The 8,405-nt window shown below is 53.3% G+C and overlaps 1 protein-coding gene across 9 annotated transcripts in view; it reads right to left on the minus strand.

Annotated features, from left to right (window-relative positions):
* The window catches only part of CCDC57 (coiled-coil domain containing 57), a 101,733-nt gene extending 96,957 nt beyond the window's left edge, over positions 1–4,776 (minus strand). For 2 of the 9 annotated variants that reach the window (XR_006211442.1, XR_006211443.1), the window contains exon 1: positions 4,593–4,776. The gene's annotated coding sequence lies outside the window, so the exon portion shown is untranslated. Of the gene's footprint in view, positions 1–3,822; positions 4,094–4,559 lie in introns of all 9 variants that reach the window. The other 7 variants (XM_042967616.1, XM_042967620.1, XM_042967619.1 and 4 more) reach the window with 6 other exon arrangements.
* Between the last annotated feature and the right edge of the window lie 3,629 nt (positions 4,777–8,405).

Below are 8,405 nucleotides of genomic sequence, written 5' to 3' on the forward strand. Positions count from 1 at the left end.
GTTAAGAGGAAGGAGTTCAAGGCAGAGGGTGAGTCCCAATGAACCACAAAGAGGCAGCAGGCAGATAAAGAGCTTTCCAAGCGCAGTGGGCTCTGCAGGGGGCTCCCCTTGCCCTGGGGGTGTCCCCACCTCCCCGACAGTGACTAGACGCGGGATGAACAGGGAAGGAGTGTGACAAGATGCTCCTGATCCACAAAGACCCTCCCCCTCGCCTAGACCGCCAGATAGAGTAGAACACGTCGGAGATAAACCAGGGGGTTACCCAATCCACACACAGGATTAGGATTAATTAGAATTAATCGCCCTCTGCGGCTGACCAAAACTTTGAAGCAATTCCTTTTACAATAAACATTTGATAATTACTAATTGGAAAAGCATTGTGTAACCTCATTAAAACACAAGCAGTTACAGACTCTACAATTTACACAAAGGGGCCATTTGTAAAGGCTAAAAGTCGGTCACTAGACGCTTATGAACAGGCTGTTCACGCACACTGGCCGAGCAGAGAGCCATCCAAAGCGGGGGTTTCTCTCTACCTCCTTCCCCTAAAGGACTGTGGCTCGGGATGGATGCATTCGGCTTTGGACTCGGCTACGAGCAAGAGAAGTCCCTAACGCAGAAGAACTCAGACCTACCTCATCAAGCAATGCCATCTTGTTGCAAGTACACTTAGCGAGCTTAATTTACAAACCACCTTTTGTGGTGCTCGAAGGCAAGTCCAGAGATGATGGCTCATCTGTTCTACACGCAATACGGGGGCTCAACGCCAGCCCCCCGAGAATGGGCCACCTGAGCTACACTCAGCACCCGCAATCTTCAAGGATATCTAGGGGATGGACGAAAATCACACCTCTGTGACCACGAGTCTGTTTTCCCATCCTTCACTGACTGCCAAACAGCACCCACAACCATTTGTAAACTCTGAAACAGGACAGATGAGCCACGGGTAGGTCTGAATTCCACCAGTGGCCCTTGTGGGGAGTGAGGGGTATGTGGCACTCTTCTATGTGAATTTACGCCTGCCAAATCCCTGTGCCAAAACAAACAAAAACAAACATCGAGTAAATGAAAAATAAAATAATAAAGTAAAGGGAAACCGAATCATCTTCTAGCTAAGAGCTGCTGACTTTTTTTCTTTATTTATTTAAGTAATCTACACCCAACATGGGGCTTGAACTCACAACCCTGAGATCAAGAGCCATTTGCCTCCACCAATGGAGCCAGCCAGGTGCCCCAAGAGCTGCTGACTTTGAGAATCACATGGTTTACATACCAAAGCTTAAAATCATAATGAAATACAGGGGCACCTGGGTGGCTCAGTCACTTGGGCGTCAGACTTCGGCTCAGGTCATGATCCCACAGTTCCTGGGTTCGAGCCCCGTGTCAGGCTCTGTGCTGACAGGTCAGAGCCTGGAGCTTGCTTCAGATTCTCTGTGTCCGTCTCCTACTCACACTCTGTGTCTGTCTCAAAAATAAATAAACGTTAAAAAAAACCATAATGAAATACAAACAGAAACAACTGAATCTAACCTCATCACAAACGATTAATATAAATGCAAACGATACAAAACAAAAAACACGGGGCGCCCAGGTGGCTCAGTCAGTTAGGCAACTGACTCTTGAGTTCGGCTCAGGTCGTGATCTCACGGTTTGTGAGACAGAGCTCCGTGTTGGGCTCCACGCTGACAGTGCGGAGCCAGCATGGGATTCTCTCTCCCTCTCTCGCTACCCCTCCCTCTGCTCATGCACATGTGCACTCTCTCAAATAAAACATAAAAAAAAAAAAAAAAAAAAAAAAAAAAAAACAGGGCACCTGAGTGGCTCAGTTGGTTAAGCATCCAGCTTCAGCCCAGGTCATGATCCCACGGTCCGGGAGTTCAAGCCCCACCTTGGGCTCTGTGCTGACAGCTCAGGGCCTGGAGCTTACTTCGGATTCTGTGTCTCCCTCTCTGCCCCTCCCCCACTTGCACTCTGTCTCTGTCTCTCAAAAATAAACATTAAAAAAAAAATTAGAAAAAAAAAATGCCCTGGGGTTCCTGAGTGGCTCAGTGGGTTAAGCGCCTGACTTCAGTTCAGGTCATGACCTCGAGGTTCGTGAGTTCGAGTCCCACATCAGGCTCTATGCTGATAGCTCAGAGCCTGGAGCCTACTTCAAATTATTTCTGCCCGTCCCCCACTCACACTCTGTCTCTCTGTCTCTCTCTCTCTCTCTCTCTCTCTCTCCCAAAAATAAATTGAAAAAATATTTAAAAATTTTAAAAAATACACTAAAATAACTTCATAAAAAACTTTATATATTGTAAGGATAAAAACAAAACAACTGTATGCAAATATCATCCTCTAATACGTTTGTTTTTAACAGAAATATGGACTAGAAATTCTGGAATTACTTCTTATGTGGTCTAGGATTGAGCAGATAAGTAAATACATTGAGGACAATAGGAACCAGATTTAGAGAGGAAAAGAAATGTAGAATGAACCTTGGGATAATTAATTGGAATTGGAGATATCAATATAAACTCACAGCCCTTAATATACACACAGATATATACACTCAGAAATAGATACAGATGTGTCTGGTGTGAATAAATATAGGTTTCCTAGCTCCACCCACTGAGAAACCCAAAAGGCAACGACCCTCCAGTAGCAATAAAGCATACCTGCAACCTGATCTTGGTTTCTAAACACCTCCTTGGACACTAAAAGGGGGGGGCGCCTGGCTGGCTCACTCAGTGGAGCTTGCAACTCTTGATCTTGGGGTTATAGGTTCGAGCCCCAGGTTGGATGTAGAGCTGACTTGAAAATAATAAAATATCTTAAGAAAGAAAAGAAAAGAAAAAAAGAAAGAAGAGAAGAAGGAAGGAACTAAAAGGAAGCAGGGCTCCTTAGAGAAATGACTGACTCAGGCCAGGTCAAGGAAACACAACATGAGCCTGGTACATCTGGTGGTGCCAGAAAATAAGGGCTCAAAAATGTTGGGGGACATGCTGAAAGGACACGGAAGCCAACCTGAAAAGCCTCCTAAAGCTCAAATCTGGAAAATCAGCAACAAAATAAATTATAGCAGTGGATTATAACCAATGGTGGGGGTGGGGGGGGAGACACAAAGTAAAAACATGTATACCAACATAAATGCAAAGAAAAATGGCGAGAAGGGAAGGTTCTTGGGGCACCTGGCTGGCTCAGTCAGTACAGCCTGCGACTCTCGATCTCAGGATTGTGAGTTCAAGCCCCACGCCAGGTGTGGAGCCTACTTTAATATATAGAAAGAATAACGGAAATTAAAAAAAATCTTCATTTGGTAAATACGATTAATAATAGTTTCAGAAAACACCCGTTTGTAATGGTAGAAAGTATGGTTAGAAACAAGTTATTTATATAGCCTCAAATTACCTCCCCACAAGGTGTTTATTACTTACAAACGAAAAAATAGTAACTTTATAAAGGAGACACCACCTAAGCCACTTAACCAAAGTGCCACCACTAATGGACAGAGCAGCATCACCTGCCTCCTGATAAGACGCACCGGAAGTGCACACCTTCGCTGTTGAGGCTTTCTTACAACAAATGCACAACCTGGAGCACGTTGCTGGCTCAGTCGGAAGACCTGTGACTCTTGATCTCAGGGGGTGGGGGGTCAGTTCGAGCTCCTTGCTGGGTGCAGCGATTACTTAAAAATCGGGCGCTGTGCTGACAGCTCGGAGCCTGGAGCCTGCTTGAAATTCTCATTCTCTCTCTCTCTCTCTCTCTGCCCCTCCCCTGCTCTCCATCTCTCTCAAAATAAATAAACTTTAAAAATAAAAGTAAAATTAAAAAATGCACCTTATAATTAATCACGAGGAAACCTAAGACAAACCCAAATCAAGGAGCATTCCACAAAACAGGTGGCTCCTAAAAAGTGACAGGAAGACTCAGGGATCGCTCCAGACTGCAGAAGAGTAAGGACCGAAATCCTCGAGAGTAAAGTCATGGAGCCGTATGTGCGGAGTCTGCAGGAACCCTGCTTCTGGAGGAGCGCTGCTAATTCCCTGGGTGCGCCTCGAGACCTGCCCCGACCTGCCCGCAAGAGGAGACGTAACATTTGGGGGAATCTCTGCAAAAAAAAAAAAAAAAAAAATCTGTGCGGGATAGTCTTTGTACTACTTGTGCAACTTTTGTGTAAGTCTCAAATAATGGCGGGGGGTGGGGGGTGGGCGGGAAATCTCTGGGCCAGGCGGCCTGGTTTGAGCCCATCCTCACCCGCCGCACGGCTGGCGCAGGGCTGCGGCGTCCCCACCTGCACGGCCCACCCGGGGTCGCTGTGGGGACCCGAAGGGCCCGAAACCCGCGAGGCGCGGCGGGTCTGCGGGGGAACCGCACGGCTCGGGGCGCGGGACCCCGCGGACCTGCCCCCCACTCCCACCCCCGGGGCGCCGGGCCGAGCCCAGCACCCCGCGCACCTGCCCCCGCCCCGGCCCAGAGTGCGGGGCCCCGCGGCCCGGGTCCGCCAGGACCACCAAATCTCGGGGGCTTCCAACCAGACCCGTTAAAGGTGACCCGAAAAGCGGCAACGAGCGCACCTCCCACGCGAGGCGCCCAAGGCCGCGGCTCACCCGGAACGACCGTCCGCCGCAGCCTCCGGCCCCGCCGCGTTGCCATAGTGACCCGAGTCCGACGGCCGCGGTGCGGGCGCGCCCACTGCAGCGCTCCGGCCCCACCGGCGGGAAACGCGAGGCAGGAAGCAGGGTTCCGGGCTCTTTTCGCCCGCCCCACGCGCAGGCGCCGATGGGACCTCCCGCCCACCTGACTCCCGGAGGGGATCCGCCGACTTCGCCGGGAGGGCGGGGCCGATGGCGAGGGTTGGGGGAGGCCGGAGGGGCTGAGGCTCCCCAGCTGGGCCCAGGGGAGGCAGGGCGCGAGCTACTGGCTGCCTCCAAAGGCCCGGGCTGGGAGCTGCTCAGGCCGGGGCGAGACTGTACTGGAGAAGGAGAGGGGGCCGGGGCTGCACGAGGAGGGCGTGGGGGAGGGCCCAGAGCTGCAGGGGAGGGGGCCCGGGTTGTCCAGGGGACCGGGGACTTGGGGACGCACGACTCCCCCCTCCCCCTCCCAATCCCGCAGGAAAGCCGCAGACTTGAGGACGGCGGGTGGGGCTGCCCCAGCAAGCTTTGTGGGGTTGGGTTGCCCTTCTGTTTCCAGTGCTGTTGCTCCCTGTGTTGTTGTTGTTTATTAAAATTATTTTTTTTTAAGGTATGTATTTTGAGAGAGGGAGCGCGCGCTGGCGCGGGGGAGCGATGGAAGGGCAGGGAGGGAGACAAAATCCCAAGCATGTTCCGCAGCACTGCACTATCACTATCGTCTAGCAGACCAGACCGAAGTGGGACTCGAACTCCCCAACCGTGAAATCATGCCCTGAGCTGGGATCAAAAGTTGGACGCTTAACTCACTGAGCCACCCAGGCACCCACACGCTATTTTGTTTGTGAGAACTCACCAGCTCGTGTGTGCTCACAACCTATGCACTTTTGTTTTTGTGTTCAGTTGTAAGTTCAAAACAAAACGAAACGAAACCACAGCCTGCCTCACAGAGGCCACAGCAAGCCTTCCTGCCAAGGCCCCTGCAGGTTGCTCAGGGACAGCTTCCACGGGCATCTGAGGGTCCATGGGGCCTGAGGACCCAACCGGCCCAATAAGTGGGCCCAGGGGACAGTCCTTGCCACCCTCGGTCCCAGCCCTCCTGTCTGTGTTTTCTCCACCTGGATGGCTTGCTGGCTGCCCAGGGCCAGTCCCCAAGAGGGCCCTGCCAGTGACGGACAAAGATCTCAAGCCAGTTAATGGTAAGAAAGGCTCAGCTTCTGGAGGGAGGTCTAGGAGTTATTAAATATCAGAAGCAGATCAATAATTCAAGCCTTGGGGCACCTGGGTGGCTCAGTCGGTTGAGCGTCCGACTTCGGCTCAGGTCATGATCTCACAGTTCGTGGGTTCAAGCCCCGCATCGGGCTCTGTGCTGACAGCTCAGAGCCTGGAGCCTGCTTCTGCTTCTGTGTCTCCCTCTCTCTCTGCCCCTAACCCACTCGCATTCTGTCTCTGTCTCTGTCAAAAATAAATAAACATTTAAAAAAATAATTCAAGCCTCATGAAAAATGGAAGCTGTGAACCTGTCATTGCACAGAAACCAAGTGAAAATAGCCGTGCTCACTTGGAGCGGCTGTAGATGGTCTCCAAACCTTTAATCTTCATTCCACAGGCCTTGGGCACCCTTGCTGCCTCCATACCAGGGTAACCTGCTGTCACAGGACACAGCCAGGGTTCAAATCCTGGTCCATTCCTGTCTTACATCTTTTTAGGACTCGGTTTGTTCTCCATAAAGCGGCGAGAATGTCCTCCCTTCCCCATTGCTTAGAGGGTCAGAAATAACACTGAACCACGCAGGTCCCGGCCCAGCCCCAGGGAAGGGGCCCCAGGGTATGTCTGGGACCTAAGAACATGAGCTCCCTGCCTCCCCATCCTAGGCCCCCAACCTGACTCTACAATAACCCCAACACTAACCCCAACCCCAACCCTATACTAACCTTACCAACCTCACTCTGACCCTACGCTAACCCCAGTGCCAACCCTGACCCCATGATCACGCCAATGCTGACCCTAAGCCTGACCCTCGTGTTACCCCCAAGGCACAGCATGGCCTTGCTTCTCATGGGAAGGGCCAGTTCCTACTGCCCTTTTATGGGACGTGCACCTCCTGGCCCCTCCTCCAGTATCCCAGTATCAGAACTCCTGATCCTCTCCCTGGATCCCCACGTAAGGCTTCTGGGGTCCCCAGCCCAGAGAGGTGCGGTACTCACCCCCCCTCACATGTCACACAGCCAATAAGATGGTGAAGGCTGGAGTGGGCCCTCCCGAGGGCCCAGGCACTTCCTACCCTTCCAGGGGCCTCCTCACATGTGGCCAGCCCCCACGGCCCCTCTGAAGTCTGTGACCTTGTCTCCCAGTCTGTGCCACAGCCTCCCCAGTGCTCCTGATCCGTGCCCCTCGCCCAGTAGCCCAGTAGATGCCTGTGGGGAGACGAAGGGCCATCCTGGCCACCAGAGTCAGGCCGGTGCCCCTCTCAGCAGTGCCCACCCTCAGCTCGGGCCCCTCACTCTCATCCCCTCACTCACCTAATCAGCATCTAGTGACCACCTCCCCAGAGTCCTCTGTCCCCCAGTCTCCAAGGCCCATTGAGGCATCAGCACACAGCAACCCAAGTAGCCCGACCCCTCTGCAGCCTTATCTCTGGTCCCCCGCTGCTCCACACCTCACTCCCCCAGGGCTCCCCACCGGTCAGGCCAGACCCCACAATTTCCCAGTGCCATTGCGGCCTAATGGCTGACTGCGTGTCAGTGTCCTGGGGCTGCTGTAACAGATGACCGCAAACTGGAGGGGGGGGGGGCTAGGACAATGGTTTTGGAGGCCACAGGTCCAAAATCAAGGTGGCTACAGGGCTTTGCTCCTCCTGAAGGTCCTAGATAGACTCCTTCCTCCCTCCTCCAGCTTCTAGTGTTTACCAGAGAACCTTGGTGTCCCTTGGTTTGGGGCCACGTCACTCCCATCTCTGCCTCTTGTCAGCGCGTGGCCCTCTCCCTGCGACTCTGTCTTCCACGTGGTGTTCTTTTTATAAGGAGGCCGGTCATATTGGATTAGGGCCCACCCTGCTCCAGCGTGACCTCGTCTGCACTGGTTACATCCACACAGACCCTATTTCCAAGTAAGGTTGCATCTCTAAGAGCTGGCGGCTAGGACTGGAGCCTGTCCCTTTGGGGCCACCATTCAACCCACTACAGACTGTTCAGACTGTTCCCCTGGGGCTACACTGGCTGACAGCCCCCCAGTGCCAGTTCCCCCACCAGCCAGCCTGTGGTCACCCCATCAGATATGGAAACAGGGCAGGGGCGGTTGAAGGGGCCTGGACAGCCCCGTAGCAAGTAGCACAGCCAAGAGTGGACTGTTCCTGCACCCAGAACACACGCTGCAGCTCAGTAATTGTTTGTGGGGTAATAACAACATTCGAGGTCACTGAGGGGCCAGTGAGAGGCTCTCCGAGGGGCCCTGCTTCCTGGTGTGTCATGTGGAATGGCCCCCCATATTGCATGGAGCCCTCACAGCCACCATTTGGGTGGCTCCAGAACTCTCCCCACTTTACAGATGAGGAAACTGAGGCCAGAGGGGCTGTCCTGCTTCCAACGTGCCCCCAGAGCCTGAGCCCAGAGCGGATCTCAACACTGGGAGCCAGGCTGACTCCATCGTAGGGTGTCGTAAGCCAGGAGGGACCACTGCTCAAAAGGGCCAGGTTTGCGCTGTGGCTCCAGGATCCCGGAGCACCCACACTTGGTGGCCAGAGTGGCCCCTGGGTGGGCAGCCTGGCCTGGAAGCTATACTCCTTCCCAGGAC

The sequence above is a fragment of the Panthera tigris genome, chromosome E1 (assembly GCF_018350195.1).
Source record: "Panthera tigris isolate Pti1 chromosome E1, P.tigris_Pti1_mat1.1, whole genome shotgun sequence".
Lineage (NCBI taxonomy): Eukaryota > Metazoa > Chordata > Mammalia > Carnivora > Felidae > Panthera > Panthera tigris.